We start from the raw sequence: 17,803 nt of genomic DNA on the forward strand, positions 1-17,803 counted from the left end.
CGGGAGGGAGGCCGCAGGCGCCTCAACAGGTCCTCCCGGGCCTGGGGCACTGTGCTCAGGCTTCGCCGCCCTCCTCGCGCCCAGAGCCCCCGAGGGAATCTGCGGTGGACGCAGCTGGGATGGGGAGGCCCCCGGGGGCGCGGGACCCGAACTTTCACTTGCACGGCTCCCTCACGCTCTTTCTGGGCCGAGCCGAGGGGCGCCTGCCGTGTGCCCGCGGTACCCAGCATCGTTGGCTGTGTGCCTGCGGGACCCGGTGTCGCTCCAGGGGTGTCCGCAGTACCGGGTGTCTTCTAGTGTGTGCTCACAGTACTCATCTCCCTGAGCAGTGCCCTGTGCGGTGTGCACACGCTATCCGGTGTTGTGTGAGATAGGTGCCCTAGTGCCTGGTATCATGTACTGTGTGGACACAGTATGTTTGCACGCTGTGTCCAGTGTCATAGACAGTGTGCACAGTATCCGGTGTGTTCCACAGGGTATGCACATTACGCGGCTTCCTATAGAGTGTGCACAATATCTATCCCGTGTCGTGTGTAGCTTACACAGTATCCTTGTCACTACAGTGTGCAGTACAGTAACTCGTGTCTGTGTGTACGCAGTACCTGGTGTCATGCTTCTGTACATAGGACATGGTGTACTGCAGGAGTACCCAGATAGCCCATTCAGGGAAAGGCATCCCTAGGCAGTAGGGAGGACAAGGGTTTGGGCTTTTAGGGACCACCTCACTCCCAAGGGCTTAGGTCTCAGGTCCTCTCTGCTCACCTGGAAGTTCTGCTTCCTGCAGTAAGCTGTGTTGCACGGAGGCAGTAGTAGTAAAAATAATTTAATTGGTTGAAAGTCAGAAAGTAAATATTTACTTCGTTTAAAATTGAGAAATGGCTTAATAATTATGGGATGCATACCCTTTTAAGATTTGGAGGTCATTGATTCTAATTAATGGTGGGAAGTTATCAGAAAGATAGTATTTGGTTGTATTTGAGTTTAAAAGTTTGTTTTCTGGTAGGCCAGATCACTTCTTGTAATTTTTCAAGTAGGAGATAAAACATGGATTTCTGCACAGGCTATTACTCTCCTTGTCTTTGACTAACCGATGGTTGGTTACATTGTATCAGTATTTTGTTTAACTCTTCTAATCTTCAGGCTAGAGAATGGAAGATCATGGGTATAATTGTCATAGAATGCCAGTATTTTTCTTGCTTAACTTTGATTAGAAGGATTTCTATATTTCACATGGTACCTTTTTCTGTATTGTTCATGTGAAAACCGAACCCCCTTTTTACATTTTCTAAGTTGAGCAATTTATTTTTGCTTTTAACATTTAGAAGGTGTTTAAACCAACATACATGTATGTGCTTCCAGCTTTACAAAAAAAAAATTAATTAAGGTGTAAAAATGGAGCTCTTTAGTTCATGCTGAATCTTCCTAGGGTATCATTATGTTGGACCTGAGAGAGGATGTCATTTTGCATGTTTCAGCAAGTGACATATGTTTATTTGAACTCTTACCCTTTTGTAACCCTTCCTCCTTTTTTCTTTAGGGTGGTTCAGATGGTGTATAATAGAGGCATTTATATTCTCTAGGCTTACTTTATTGAAGAAATTATTGGAGCTAAGAATTTAACATTTTTAACAAAAGTATAATATGCTTCTCTAACAGTGCTTACTTAAAGCCCCAACCCTCTGGCATCAGATTTTCATTACTTTAGCTGGCCCTCAATTGAATTCTACATGGAGAACATGATTACTTTTAAGCAAAGAGGATGTATCTTGAAAAAAACTTAAGGAGAAAATGGACAGTGATAATTAATCTTACAATGGCTATATACTTTTCACTGTTTAAAAACCTTCACTTGGATTAAACATTGAATTTTTTCCTGGGGTGATTAGTTTGGGGGCTTTGTTTTGCTTTGGCTTGGTAGTTAGAAAGGTAGCATATAGCAAAATGTATGAGAGCACAGACTATGAGGCCCAGTGGCTTGTGTTTGAATCTCACCTCTGTCATTCTCTAGGAAAGTGATCTTAGGCAAATTACAACTTGCTAGGTTTACGTGTATGGAAAGGAGGGATGACAGAAATTGCACTAACCTCACAGGGTTGTGGAGGGGTTTCGATGAGTACTTGAAACAATGAGTGGCTCTTAATAAGAATGACAAGGATAGGTTAACACTAGTTGAGTCCCTTATTATTATGCATTATTTTTGTGTTGATTTAAGAAATATAGGTCCTCACCAATAGTTCTCAGTTCCTGAGCTAGATTTTCTTGTGTTCCCAGTGAAATTCTAAGCTTGAGTGATTCTAGGTTGGATAAAACTTGGTATCTTCTGTCTTCTTGAGCTCTTTTTAAAAGTATTTATTCTGTTTTCTTTCTTTCTTTTATTTATTTTTTAGTTGTAGATGGACAGAATACCTTATTTTACTTTTTTTTTTTTTGCAGTGCTGAGGATTGAACCCAGTGCCTCACCTGGCTCGGCAAGTGCTCTACCACTGAGCCACAACCCCAGTCCTACTCTGTTTTCTTTATTCTGGTACAATAAGACTATGTAGATTGCATACCCCATCTGTAGTTTTAAAAAGCTTTCAGTAAGTAAGTTTCCCCTGGAACTGGTAGTTTTGGCATTCAGATCAAGTACCATGTACTTTCGCATATGAGTACTCAGGTGCCCACAGTACTGGTTTCAATGAAATTCACAGATACTCTGAAACCTCATTTGTCAGTGATTTGAATTTTTGTTTCCACAATAGAAGTTATATGCAGAGTTTTCTATGTTTTAGTTTTTATTTTGTTTTGTTGCTGCTTTTCTTCTCTTAGTGTGGCTTTCTCTGACTTTCATTCAAGTCATAAAAAGATCAGAAAAAGAATAAAATAGTCTGCCCTATACAGAAGAAGTGCTCACAGTGGCTTTTATTCAAGGCAATAGTAGTTAAGTTAGTGTGGAAGGAATGCCTGGCAGTGTGGTGTGCTCACCTACACCTCTTGTTCAACTAGTATAGCCTGGGAGCTCTGCTTTTTTTCCTTCTTTTGGGGCCGTGGGGAGGGTACTGAGGATTGAACTCAGGGGTTTCTGAGCCACATTCCCCAGCCCTAATTTGTATTTTTTTTTTTTTTTTAGAGACAGGTCTCACTGAGTTGCTTAGCACCTCACTTTTGCTGAGGCTGGCTTTTAACTCGTGATCCTCCTGCCTCAGTCTCCTGAGCTGCTGGGATTACGGGCATGCGCCACCATGCCTGGCCTGCTTTTTTTCCCCCTTTAGGTAGAAAGTTGGAGAATAAATGTTTGTTATACTCATCAGAACTTGTTTATCTGAAACAAATTTAACCATTTTTTTCTTGTATCATTACTTCTTACTCTTTCTTAAATAATACAAATAACTAAATACACCGAGTGAGAGTTCTTATTTTAACCGTTGATTTTGAAATTAATATTTTTATTTTTTTCATATCTTTCATCTGTCCCAAACTGCTTCAAGTTATTTCTTTTATATTTGCTTGAAGCAGATAAGCTGAATAGAAAAATCTACTTGCCACCTCTTCATTTGCTTATTTGGGGAACTAATTCCTCACCTATATTTTCTCCTAGGTATTTGGAGCTTTATTTCTACCATAATTTTTCACATAGTAACTTTCAGTTGTCTTCTTGTGGTGCCAGCTGTCAGATTTCAGAACCGGTGTAGCTCTGCTTTGGTGCAGTGACTCTGTGTGGGTGTGAGGGACCTGGAGGGTTCCTCAGCTTGTCAGTCTTCTGCCTTCCTTGGTCTTGATTTTCCAGATGTGTTGGTGTCACCATTTTGTAGCGTAATGAGAACCATGATGCTAGAGTGTGTCTGCCATGTCTCAGCCTCTGTGCAGCTATCCACCTGCACCTGCGTGTGCACATCAAAGAAAAGTGGACAGAATAGGTGTTTTGAGAGAGAATGTGATCTATGTAAGAAAGATTTGATAAGAGGTAAATGAGTGGAATGAAGATAATGGGAGAGAGATAAGAATCTAAACCTAAATAGTCCAATAGAACAGTGTTTTTGGATAATCATAGCTTTGCCATAGTTTCAAAACATGGAGAAATGAGTTACTGCTTTAAGGGGGAAGCGGGGAAGGGAGAGATAGATAGATATGTTACTGGTTTTTCCACTTAGAAAATTCTTTAAAAGTTTCTCTTACAAAATGCAATACAAGATTTAATACCAAAAATACATAAAAATGCAAAAAAAAGTCTATATAATACAACATTTGTTTGGAAAATTGAAAAAAAAATTTGTTTAGTCCAGTATATATTTGAGTAGGGATATTTTATAAATATTAGATGCTTAAATTAATTCAACAGATAATTTAGTTAGACATTTAATGTTTCATTTATTTATTTATTTATTATTTTGATACTGGGAACACTTTAGCTAAGTTGTTGAGCGTCTCCTGAAGTTAACTGAGACTGGCCTTGAACTTGTGATCCTCATCCTCCCTAGTTGGGATTACAGGTGTGTGCCACTGTGCCTGGCTTAGGTTTCTTTAAAGGAAACTTAGCATATAGGAAAATATTTTCATAATAAAAGGCAGGGTAAGATCTTTTAGCATGTGTTCAGTATGTTAGTAGTAGAAATATCTTATGTGAATGAGTGATTTAAAAGTAACACTATCAAGTCATTGTAAAGTTGTAGTTGCTTTGTGTGTGTGGAGCTCATAAGTGTCACAGTGTTTGCTTTCTAACTGGCTAAAATTTGACTGACTTTATATAAGGTATTAAAAACTGGAAATACCAAAGGTAATGAAGTACTGTTTATCAGAATTTCTAAGGGAACACATAGACTCTTTTATCTATTTGTTCTTCAGAAATGAGAGGGACGAGTAGACAGATCAGTTTATTTTGCGTATGAGTTGCTGGAGACTTGTACATTAAGTGTTTTAAAATTTATTTTTTATTAACAAGTCAATATTTTATTAGGTAAATTAGTTTTGTTTTAGATAAATACTTTGCAGTTCAAATTACTCCATTGTTAATCTGTTTCATAAGATCATATTAACATATTGTATTTTGTTGCAAGTAGAATATGTGCAATTTTCGTATCTTTACTTCACTTATTACTACACTGCTATTTATTGAAACTTTGCCAGATGCTTGCTAGGTGCTGAGGAGAAAAAGAGAAGAGGGTTCCTGTCTTTGTAGAGTTTAGTTTTGAGTGACAGTTCCTGAAGCCAGTGCAGGAAAGTATAGCAGTGAAGTCAGCCTGGTGCTGCAGAACTCTGTACAAGTTAATATACATAGTATTTACGATTACTTGTGAAGTCTTACTGCTGAGGATTTAAAATTTGCTTTAATTTGTAGCTTTGCAATTGACTATATTAACCATCTGTAGTTTTTAAAAGCAGCTTTGTTCTGATGAGTACTTTTTTACATTACTCTTTTGAAAGTAGAGCTGTAGTAAATGTCAAGCCTGTTATGTTCTCCAGATAGGTGAAAGGTAGATCCATTTAAAAGTTTTAGTGTATATTGTTTTTACTTTGGTCTGCTTGTATATTAAGTAAAATTGAAGTATAATTTAAAAAATGAAATATCTTTCCTAATTTAAGCATTAGCCATGTGACCAGATTTATACAAATATAATAAATATTTTATAAGTATTTATTAAATGTGTGTGTTATATATAATTATTGTTATTAGTGGGTGCTGGGGGTAGAATCAGGGTCTTGTACATGGTAAGCAAACACTTTACCACTGAGCTACATCTGCGGCGCTTATGCAGATATTTTTAAATGGATTTCTATTGAGAGCTTGTCACATAGTATTAACTCTCATATCTGGGATTAAAAATCCTACTTAAAAACCAGGAAGATACTGTAATCTACTGCAGGAGAATTGGACTTGCATTTTAATGTGCTGTGTGTTCTAGGGTGCTCTGCAGGTCTACTCTGTAAGCAACTTGAGGAAATTGAGTTGCCTTGGCTGCCCCAACTTGTCTAGCACTTTTTGTGCTAAGGCAGTTCAAATATTCCATATAGTCCCCACAAAAGCATCATTATGGAAGCATTATCATAATAATTTCACAGTAAGAAAACAGACTTCAAAGAGTTAAGTTGCTGCTGCCCAGAGTCACATGACATAATCAAATTGGCTGAAATTCAAGTGTATAAGTACCAAACCTATCGTCAATTATTCCACTGTCTCCCTAAAAGCCATAAACTTCTTGAATCTTTGAACTGATATGTCTGCAACTTCCCAATGTACTTTATAAATCTACAAAAGTATGTAAGATTAACAAAATGTAAAGTTGTGATCACTTTACTTGCAAAAGCAGGGGGTGGAAAGAAATATTAGAAAACTGATACTCAGAACATTTCATAAATTTCTGGTTAATTCCAGTTTCACAGTTAAAGACAGTTTGTAATCTCAGGACAAGCATAGTTAATTGGCTCATTTTCTTTCTGTTGCTATGGCAGTTCACATTATGAAGATAACTTGGCTCAGGCTTAGGGGCAGCAGCTCTGGGTTACATATAATCTCCATTTCGATGTGAATGTGTAGGAGAATGTTAGAAAATGTTTAAAAGAAATTCCAACACTGCAGAATTCTTGCTGTCTTGGAAAGGCAGAGTCATTGTCTGGAGGAATCTATTAACAGTCCCTTTGCTGGGTGAGTTCAATTTGGATTGAAATAGCTAGTTTCTGGAAAGCTGGACTGAGTGCTAAGTCTTCAGATTTCTGCAGGGTGTGTACTGTCATTCAAAATAGAATAGCAGAGTTTCATGTGAAGCCTCTGTGCTGAGAGGAGGGGCTCAGTTAAGGTGTAGCTTCCACAGATGCAGGTCATCTGAGTAATCATGGGTGGTGATGTTGCAGTGGTGTATTAAACATGGTCTTCTCATTTATTAGCTAGGGTAAGGACTTTTCAAAGAAGCTCTGAGTGAAGGCTAGTCATGGGAAAGCTTTCTAAACTTGAAAGCTATTATGAATTGTTTAGTTTTTTGTTTTTTTTTTTAATCTCAAAGCAGCATCTGAGAAGTGCTATTTGGGAGAGCAAGTCCTTAATTTTCTATTGAATTTTGACATGGAGGATTCCCCAATTAATATAAAATATATGTATTTTAACTGCCCACTTTTTACAGCAGAAAAAATGAGAATATTTTTTGGGGGGAGGACAGTATTAATCATTAGAGATATCTTTTTTTAAAAAATTTATAGAGGCTAGAAAGATTAAAGTAATTTTTAATTGCTTTAATTAATACTAAATTAATTTAAATATTTAGCACTTTTCTTATGTGTTTAGAAACATCAAATTTAGCTGGGTATGGTGGTGCATGCCTGTAATCTCAATGACTTAGGAGACTGAGTCAGGAGAATTGCAAGTTCAAAGCCAGCTTCAGAAGTTTAGCAAGGCCCTAAGCAACTTAGAGAGACCCTGTCTTCAGATTAATTAATTAATTAAATAAAGAGCTGGGGCTTTAGCTCAGTGGTTCAGTGCCCCTGAGTTCAACCCTTGGTATATTCAAAAAAAAAAAAAAAGGAAAGGAAAGGAAAAGTACCCATCAAATTTAATATCATAAACTATAAAAATATCTGAGATATTTGTTTTAAAATTCCTATACATTTTACCAGTCTGCACATATATATACAAATACAAATGTACAGATATACATACAAATATAATCTTAAAAAGTCTCTCACTTCTGATCAATATTCAGATGAGAAACTGCCATGTAAATCATTTGAAAGTTAAATTTTATTTTCTTAGTATTGCTCAATGCAACTGGTTTTAGACTGAGTTACTTCCAGGTAAATTGAAAGTTAATCAGCTGTCCAATATAGTAGACTTTATCTTGGCTCATTTGTATATTTTTTCCTTGGCTCACTTGTTGATGAAAATGTATGTCTTGTTTATGGTAGTATTAGAACTATACTACTATGTATTATACTAGCATTTGTTCTTTTAATGAGCTCTTTGAGATTTTAGATGACAGTGCTATAAAACTCACATTAGGAATCAAGAATGATTTAGCATACTTATTCTGTGTCATGGCTGAACATCTGAAGTCAACCTGTCTGTATATTTACACATGTACAGAAACATTAAATCAGAATCTCTAAGTTCCACATTTTTAAAAAACATTTCAAGTTAAAAATTTTTATTAAGTAGAGAATGGTATATGTAACTTTAAAAACATTTCTTTTGGAAAAACTTATAGAAAATCATATATCATAGGACCTTTAGTTTTAAACATCAGAAATTTTCTCTGAAGAGTCCGACCTCCTAGGGCTGTAGCTCAGTGGTGGAGAGTGTTTAGCATGTAGGAGGCCCTGGGTGCAGTCCCCAGTGGTGGTAGTGGTCAGATCCATGATGTTTCCTAAAGGAAGAGAATAATCAGAATGACCTAAAAAAGAAATACATCCCTTTAAAAAGCCTAAAGTCATTTCAGGTTTCTGCTGCATGCTATTGTATTGCCACTGTACTGGATCTAGGAAAGTGTTGTCAAAGGTTTGATGTTCCTGGTGACCTTGGAAACAGCTGGAGCTACAGGTACCTGCATGTGGTGAGGTAGATGGCAGGCAGGAGGTCAGCTGCCATACAGTTGGAGTGTTCCAGTGATTTGACTAGCATTGGTGTTCCTCATAATCTTGATAGGGTGCAGAAAAACAAGATGTCCCTAGACAGTGGGGCAAACCCTCTTGCCATTAATAGACCGCAGGAGAAAGCTTCTCATCTCCCTCTGGCTCTCTGGCTGGCACCCTCCGAATCCCAGGCCTTTGTGTGGGCTTCAGGTGATTTAGTGCCATTTCTGCGTCTGAATGGCCGCAGGAGAACTTTAAGGCTCTGAGCCCAATGCCACAGGAAAAGTGGAAAAGTTCATCCCTGAACTTTTGATGAAAAGTTCATCCCTGAGCCCAGAGCCAGCTTCTCCAGCCACGGCTAGGGGGCTGCTTTCCCTCCCCAGGGATTGCATTTCTCACACAGGCATTTGGGAGCTTCCCAGGGGTTCCCAGGACCCAGGCAATGCCTAGTAATTTACACAGATTTTTCTGATTCATAATCTCCTGACAGTTCTACAAAAGGCAAGGTACATGGCAAATGACTTTTAAAGGAGGAGGGATGTGGAGTTTTCAGGAGTGACCCACACTGCTGATGCCTGTGGTCAGCGGGGTCTGAGCCAGCTGGTTTGCTCTTCACTCTTCAGGGACTGTATGCAGCCTGGTGGCTGGGTTCCTGCTGGCATAAGTGTTCCTGCTGCCCCAGCTACATCTTGCAGGAAAGCATGCAGGTTCCCTGTGCTTTTAAAGGGAGTAGTCATATTTTCTTGAATGTCCATAATTTTTAGTTTTAGATTGTCAGATACATTCAACAATTATCTTCTTAATTGCTGCTGTTAGACTTGGATTTTAAGAGATTATTCTTTAAAAATTGGAACTTGAACGGTGGAAAGTTCTAGATGGGTAATACTGTTGGAGTCAGTGTTTGTTCTTAAGCAGAAGCAGCATTTCTTAGAATGGTCCTGCATGTCATAAATAATGGGAAGGGAAGACAATCTGAAGTCTGAGTCACAGAATGTAATTGACTTGGAAAAATTGGAATTCTAATTTTAAAAAAAGCTAAACTGACAAGTGGCCACTCCAATCTCTGATCTCTGTCTCATCAGTTCAGTGAGATCACAGGCTACTTTTGGACTCTCTGTCCTGCCCTGTGCCCTGGAACGTGCTGCCAGGCAGTAGCCAGAGATGAATGAAAGGCTCTGCACATTGGTTTTCCTTCCCTCAGGGATTATGGTTCTTTCAGAATCCATTCTGGTCTCAATTTCTAGTTATCTCCCACTGGTCCCTGAATTTAGCTTACTTCATCCAATCATCTTGTTTATTCTTTCAGCTATTTTTTTTTTTGAATGCACAATTAGCACTGGTATATTAAATAATTGCTTAGTATTCAATTTAAAGTTTGTGGGCACTTGAGGTTCCTGTCAAGGTTCATCTTCTCCATTTTATTGCCATCATCCCACAGATTTGATCTTTCAGTTTAACTTATATATCGTTTAAATTTTGCCTCAACTAGTTCTTACTCTGCTATTGCCTCTATTATAATTTAAGCTTTACCTTTGTAATTATCTTTCCATCTCCTTGATCTGAGAACACTGACTTTAAAATACCTAGGAAAGTGCTACAGGTCAAGTAGTTGGGTCACATTAAATGCAGAGTGAGCCAAAAGAATTAGCTCCTTGTCTTTGCAGTGTCTGTATAGTGAGGGCAAAATGCGGGGTCTGGGTGAATTTAAACCTCAGCAGTATCCTTGCTCACAGCTTGGTAGAAAAATAACTGTGGAGCCAGTCAGTACCACCGCAGGTCCTAGAAACCAGCATGTGTGGTCAGCTGGTCCAGGCATGCTCTCTTAGGTCCCTCTTCTGCTTCTACAATGGCTTCCTTCAACTTCCTTTGTGTTCTTCACACCTTTCTCCCCATCTCTCATTTTTGGGCCAGCTCCAGTCACTTTTCAGGAGGAGAGAAGCTGTCATAGGGCAGCAGCATACCTTAATCCTGACTGCATGCACACCTGTACCCCATCCTCTTCACCTGTTATTCTTGTCACCTGTATTCCAGAGCATTCCCCTGGGCTCTCTGCTGTTTGACTCTTGTCCTCTTCTCTTCCCATTTCTTGGGTTTTCTTTTCTCCCCTCAGACTCTTTCCTCTCTAAACACTCATCAAAAGAATGATCTTTGACTATTTTCTGTACTTCACTCATTTCTAAATGCCTGCCACCATGAAGTTGTTGAAATTGCTCTGGGTAGTTACCTGGGAGCTCCACCCCTCTCCCTTCTCATTGGCCCTGACCCCTCCCTGAAACACTGCTTTTGAGTTCATTCCTGTAGTGCTGCTCTACTTTGCTTTGTAACATTTTGGCTGCTTCTGTGTTTGCATAGAAGAATCCTATTCTGTACCTGGAATTAAATGTGAAGGGCCGCCGTGGTCTGCCCTGGCACCATGTTCTTTATTCCATGTGTCTTCAGAATCTCGTTCTGTTATGAGTTTCAGCTACCACCAACATGATAATTATTATAGCAGCTAAGATGTTTTCAGCTGCAACATACAGAAAACCTTCACTCAGATGGGCAATGAGCATGACACACACTTCATATCTCATGTTACTGGAAGTCCAGAGATAGGATGGAATCCAAGTAATACTGTCACAGCTTAGAGGACCACACATTCATTCTGCCTCTCTCAGTATCAGCTTTATTCTAAGGCTGGTTCCCTCATGGTTGCATGTGGTCACATCTGTTTTGGGCATCACATCTAGAGCCAGTGACATTCAGAGGAGAGGATCATTTTTAGAAGATAGGAAACCTATCCAAAAAGTATCCCTGTACTCCCTCCTTGAGTTCCTTGGGAGTTGCTGGATCAGGAAGAAGAGACAATGGGATTCTCAGGATTGGTACAGACTAAATTTGTGAACTCAGTAACTATTGGGAGTCTTATCACTTTCCACTACCAAAAAGTTCTTCAGTAACTTTTGTGTTGTCCTTAAAGTCTCATATCCTTTACAGTGGCTTATGAAATTCCAGTAACCTGGTCCCCATGCAGCTTGTTAACTTTGGGGTTGCAGTCTTTTTGCTGGCCTATGTGCTGGAAGCCTCTGATTCACTGTCAGTTCTTCAGGGAAGCCTGTATTAATCCCCCAAGCAAGATAACAGAGCCTAAGCTGCTCCCTAGCATCATTAGCTCCCGTAGCCTCTCCTGAAAACACCAAAATTGATATTTAATACGAATAAATATTGGCCAATGGAGTAAGTAGACTGGGTATTCTATTATAGAATAACTAAGAGAACTGATGGTACAGAGCTCCAAAAATGGCCTTAAGAGTTAATTATGCTTAAAACAAGTATTATATATGCTCAAATGGCATATGTATTAGTTCAGAAGGTTAGTAGTTTTATAAAATGTTGGTATTTATAGAGTTTACATTTGGAAGAACAGTATAGTAAAATATAACTATGTGTATTCAGTTAGCTCACTATTTTTTCATATTTGTATATTAAATTCTGGGTGGGTCTTAGTATATATGAAAATTATTTTTATACTTAATCAAGCCTTATGCTTTAACATTTGACTACTTGGGCAGTTGGTGTATTGTGAGAGGAGAAAATTTGCAGCAGTCTAATGAGTTATTTTTACTTTGCTTTCTCTTCTTCTCCTCTGATAGCTGGGCTCTTATTATTACCTCACTATTCTTATTCAAAAATAGTGAGTTTGAGAAGTGAAGTCCAGACTGTAGAAACTTGTTGCCAGGATTTATCCCCAGTTAGCCAAAAAGTGTGACAGATATGAGCTAGCCAATACCATCCTGGCAGATTTTAGAGATTATTCATGTCTTGGGCAGTGGCCATTTTTAATGCTGATGAGATGGGATTATTTTAGAAAATAATTTTCCTTCATAAACCATGATTAATAATTTTATATTCTAGTTTCCTGGAAACTGATTCTCTCTCCTCCTCCCCAGCACCTTAAGTTCTCTCCTGGACCTTAGAACCCTCTCAACAGAGCACCTTGGGCAGTCATTACAAAATGAACTAGAAATGTGACATGAGACCAATCTTGTTTGACATTGCTTTTCAAGATTATAGGAGACATATCTCAACCAAATTAAAACTCAAGAGTACTGCAGGAGCATTTATTGCAGTAACAGTAGCATTTGGTGGTTTGGCTATAGAAAATGTGAGATTTGTTGGTACCTTTTGGCAATGTCTGTTGTTCCCTATGTCCACTCTTGTTGACACATCAGAATGTGTGTGGTAATTGTAAGATTTCAAATTGTATTTCATATTCAGTAAAATATTTTATCATTTCCAAAAAGCTTTGAGATCTACATTAATTAAAAAATGCCAAAACTCCGGCTGGGGTTGTGGCTTAGTGGTAGAGTGCTTGCATTACAGGTGCGAGGCACTGGGTTCGATTCACAGTGCCTCAGACATGCTAGGCAAGCACCACATAAATAAATGAATGAGTGAATGAATGAATGTCCAGCAACAACTAAAAAATATGTTTTTTAAAAATGCCAAAACTAAACTGGGATGAGACTATGCATTCTCCAGACTTGCCCAGAAGTTGAACTTCAGCCTAAATAGGCCATGGTCTGGACGTGCTTGCAGTGGGTGCAGCAAGCAGCCTGAAGCTCTTGCTGCTGGTTCTCACCCCTTACATGTTTCTGCTCTGCTTGATTTAGAAATGGTATAATTTCCTAGTTCTATGTTGTTGTTGTTGTTATTATTATATATAGCAAAATGAAACTTTGTCCTTCATTATAGTCTTATCTTTTATGTGGAATGGTAAATAATTGGTTTTTGAAAAGTATGGTAATCACGGTATCAAATCTAAATGATGATAAAGTTCATTTGCAAACTTTTTCTTTGCTCTGACTTCATAAATTAAATAAAAAGATTTAAAAGTAAATGTATTGGAAAAAAAGGAGTACATGTTGATCACTCGGAGGTTTGTAATAATATATTATTAATGTATAAACTGTTACTTGAGTTATCTTTCTGCCTTTCAAATTCATCTAAACGTTTATCAAGCAAGATATAAGATATGTATTAGTGTAAGCTCTTTGCATCTGAACAGATTGACTAACTGTTGTCTCTTTGCCTTTGAATTCACATAGCATGGTGCTAGTACATTTGCCAAGGAGTGCACGTTCCACCATTTTGGAAGTATGGGATTGTTACTTGGCATTTTCTTTAGACTTCAGATTTACTGTTATGTAATGTATAAGTCATGACAGCCTCTTATTGAAAAAAATATTTCAGAAATAAAGCACTCTAGTTAATTTAGCATAGACTAGTTTAGCTATATGATGAATGGCCAATTAAATTTCAATAAAATAATTATATGTACTATCTTTTAGATTTTTAAATTTCTAGAAGATAGTGATCATGTCATTTTAACTAACTCACTAGGAAATAGCGTTATGAGCAGATTACAGGATCACCGTGATCCTTCTGCTACGTGGGTAGTTATCTAGAGTTGTCTATGTCTCACCAGAAGTATCACAAAAACTTTCCATTTTCTTCATCTACCTCTTTAGAATGGTTGTCAGAATGTTTATTTTATAATGCTATGAATATGAATATTTAATGCATTAAAAAGTAAGATTGTTATTTTATTATGATTATGATTCTTATTATTCACATAGTTATGTTCTACAAAGTTACCATAAACACTTACTGGGTGTAGAGGTCAGGGATGCTGCTCATCATCCTGTTTCTCACAGGGGGGCTCCCAAGCCAAGAACCATCAGCCTCGAAAACTCCAGGGTGGAGAGGCAACCCTGTGTAAGGACAAATAGGCTGAACTCTTGCATGTGGGGACTCTGGAGTGTTAATTATGGTCACTGCCTACTGCCTACGATTAAGCAGATATGGGCATTTCCAACATATGTTAGATTCCCAGCCACATGATTTTAAGAAATGTTTATTTAATGCTTAAAGAAAGCACTTATTTGGAAAGTTTATTTTATGACATCATACTTTTAAATTAGGATGTCAGGAATTATTGTATTTTAGTACTTTATTTACATAACTGTATAGGTTATTGATGGTAAATCTTTTTCCTCTGTTCATGTGATTAATTTCTTAGTATAAATATACTTTCTTAGCATAAACATACTTTAACTTAAATATCTAATCATAATATATTATATACTTTAGCTTAAAAGCTACTAATTGAGTAAAAACAAGGCAAAACAACTATATTCCTAATCTTCAGATAATATGAAAACCCAAAGTTTGGAAGTAGATTAATGAATTATATTCTTCTAAGAGGTAACATATATGTGGAGTAGAGAATTTCCAGTTGTTTGATCTGAGTTTCTGTAAACATCCAGATCATGAGTCAGAATACTTATTTAATAAAAGCAAAAGAAAAAAAAGTTTGAGGAGCCAACGTGAAAATACAAACAGACTCCCTCCTGCTGATCTAGCTGGGCACAGGCCTCCTCGCAAGCCTTGAAAGCCAGCCAAGGTCTGCTCTGATTTCTCTGATATTTCTGATGGCAGCAGAATGAGTTTTGGAAAGAGTCAAGTTTATTTTTAAACTGAATTTTGTAATTTACAGTTGTTCATTTTTATTTTTTGTTCTTAAAGATAAATCACTATGAACATTTGATACCTAGATCTTGGGAATTTACAGAATATAATTTAGATTTTCAATATATGGCAAAATGTTAATCTGATTATAACACAGAAGATTCATGTAATTCTACTTTTGTATGTTTGAAAATTTTCTGTGCAGTTATTTTTAAAAGTTAGTAATAATGGTATCAATAGTGAAAACAGACAGCAGCTCCTTTCCTAGAGGGTGGCAGAAAGTGTCACAGAAGGGAATAGGAAACACGCTTAAAAATCAGCAGCAGTCACTTGAAACTACTTTATAAGTAGATAATTTTAAAGAAGCTATAAAATAATCCTTTGCTGACTCCTTACTTGCAGGATGACATGTAAATTGGCTCTGGTGACTACCCTGTGTGCCATTCAGTGGTTTCTAGTATGTTCACAAGGTGTCACAATCATTTCTTTCTTTTTTTTTTTTTTTAATATATATATTTTTTAGTTGTCAGTGGAACTTTATTTTATTTATATGCGGTACTTAGAATCCAGCTCAGTGCCTCACACATTCAAGGCAAGCACTCTACCACTGAGCTACAACCCCAGCCCTGTTGTAATCATTTCTGTCATCTAAGTTCAAGAACATTCCTCTGCCTCCCAAAGAAAACCCCAGATCCAGTAGCATCCCCTCTTTGTTCCCTCTTATCCTAGCCCTTGGCAGCTACCAGTCTGCTTCCTGTCTCTCAAGTGGAATCATATAGTATGTGGCCTTTGGTGTCTGTCTGCTTTGACTTAGCATAATGTTGAAAGGCTCATCCACATTGCAGCATGTGTGAATCCTCACTTCTGTTGGTCACTGAATTAGCATTCCACTGTAGGAATATTATTCCAGTGGATATGCACATTTTGTTTATCCATTGATGGGTTAATGAATATATTTGGGTTATTTCTACTTTTTGGCCATTAGGAATATCACTGCTGCAAATAAGTATTATGCATGTTTTTGTGGGATGTATCTTTTAGTTCTGGGCATATGCATAAGAGTGGAATTTCTGGACACATGAGTCCATGTTTTCTTTTCAAGGAATTCACAAGCTGTTTTTGAAAGCAGTTGTACCATTTTCAATCTCATCAGCAGTGAATGATGATACCAGTTTCTTTCTGTCTTCGTCAATATTTGTCAGTATCTTTTTATTTTATTTTTTAAAGTAGCCATCCTAGTGGTTGTCAAGTGGTATCTCATGGTTTTATTTGTATTTCCCTACTGACTAAGGATTTTGAGAATCTTTTTAACTCTTATTGGCCATTTGTATATCACTTTTGGAAAAAAGTCTGTTCAAATACTTTGTTTTAATTGGGTTGTCTTTTTTTTATTGAGTTGTAAGAATTTTATATATTTCACATAGAAGTCCTCTTTGAGATATGTGATTTGCAAGTATTTTTGACTATTCTCTGTCCTTTCACTCTCTTGATGGTGTCCTTTGAAGAATAAAAAGCTTTTAATTTTAATGAAGTCCAGTTTATTTTTCTTTGGTTGCATATTGATGTGACCCCTTATTTGCTTTTTATAGCTGGTTCATACTCCATTGTGTGGAGGCCCTGTACTGTATTCAAGCAGTTCTTCATTTATTTACTATTACAAATAGTACTACAAAAAATGACTTTGTATACATGTTTACCAATGAGATTGCTGGGTCAGAGTAAATGCATATGTAATCTTGGTGGTCATTGCCATTCCACTCCAACAATGGTGACATTTTCTGTTCCCACCAGTACCATGTGTGAGGAATGCCTGTTTCTCTGCAGCTTGGTGACAGCATTGCTAGGCTTCTGGAGTTTTGCTAGATAGAAGCATAGAAATGGTGTATTAGGGGCTGGAGTTGGGGCTGGGGCTCAGTGTCTACTATGCAGAGTGCTTGCCTCACATATGTGGGGCACTGGGTTTGATCCTCTGCACTGCAGAAAAAAAGAAGTGAAGTTTTTAAAAAAAGAATTTTATTAAAAGGAAAAAATGCTGTATTAATTGTAGTTTAAAGATTGCCCTTCTCTAATTATCAGAGAAATTAAGCATCTTTGCTCAAGTTTATAGGTCTTTTGTAATTTTTTTTACCTCTTCAGATGTTTTGCTCATTTTTTTCTCTACTGGGTTTTGGGCTTTTTCTGAAAACTTAGAGGTTCTTTATATATATTAGAGATATTAGCCTTTAACTTGTTATTTAAACTGCAAAATTTCTTATGTGTTTATCTATTTGTCGCTTACATTTTTACCTTGTTTAGATGTATTTTAGACATGCAAAGGTTTTAATCTTGCATGCTTATTTATTTTTGTGTTTTTGTTAGTCTTTCCCCGTTTACTTTGCTTCTGGGTATTGAGTCAGGAAAAATATTTTTCCTGCTCCCTGACTTTAAAGGCATTTCCCTATGCCTGCTTCTTCATAATTTAACTTTTCTGACTCTGGATTGTATTTTTCATTAATTCTTTTAAGTTTTCTGGATACATAATCATATTGCCTATGTCATTTGCAAGACAGGTAGTTTTATCTCTCCCCACCCCAATTCTTAATTATCTTCTTTCTCTTATTGTAGTACCTCTAGGGCAGTATTAAGAATGAACATAGTGAGGATTCTTAGTCTTTTCCTTATGTTGGTAAATTTTTCTACATCTCCTTAGTAAGTTATCTGTACCCCTCCGTTCTTACTTATTAGTTTTTACATGTATATGTTGAATTTTCAGGTACTTCTT

The 17,803-nt window shown here is 37.3% G+C and overlaps 1 protein-coding gene across 13 annotated transcripts in view; it reads left to right on the plus strand.

Moving 5' to 3' along the window:
- The window catches only part of Zmynd11 (zinc finger MYND-type containing 11), a 97,434-nt gene that overhangs the window by 8,509 nt on the left and 71,122 nt on the right, over positions 1–17,803 (plus strand). For 2 of the 13 annotated variants that reach the window (XM_048812590.1, XM_048812595.1), the window contains exon 1: positions 11–29. The exons of 9 other annotated variants lie outside the window; for them this stretch is intronic. The gene's annotated coding sequence lies outside the window, so the exon portion shown is untranslated. Of the gene's footprint in view, positions 1–10; positions 30–2,559; positions 2,580–13,647; positions 13,669–17,803 lie in introns of those variants that run through there. 2 more of the 13 variants (XM_048812588.1, XM_048812587.1) reach the window with 2 other exon arrangements.

The sequence above is a fragment of the Marmota marmota genome, unplaced genomic scaffold (genome assembly GCF_001458135.2).
Source record: "Marmota marmota marmota unplaced genomic scaffold, marMar, whole genome shotgun sequence".
Lineage (NCBI taxonomy): Eukaryota > Metazoa > Chordata > Mammalia > Rodentia > Sciuridae > Marmota > Marmota marmota.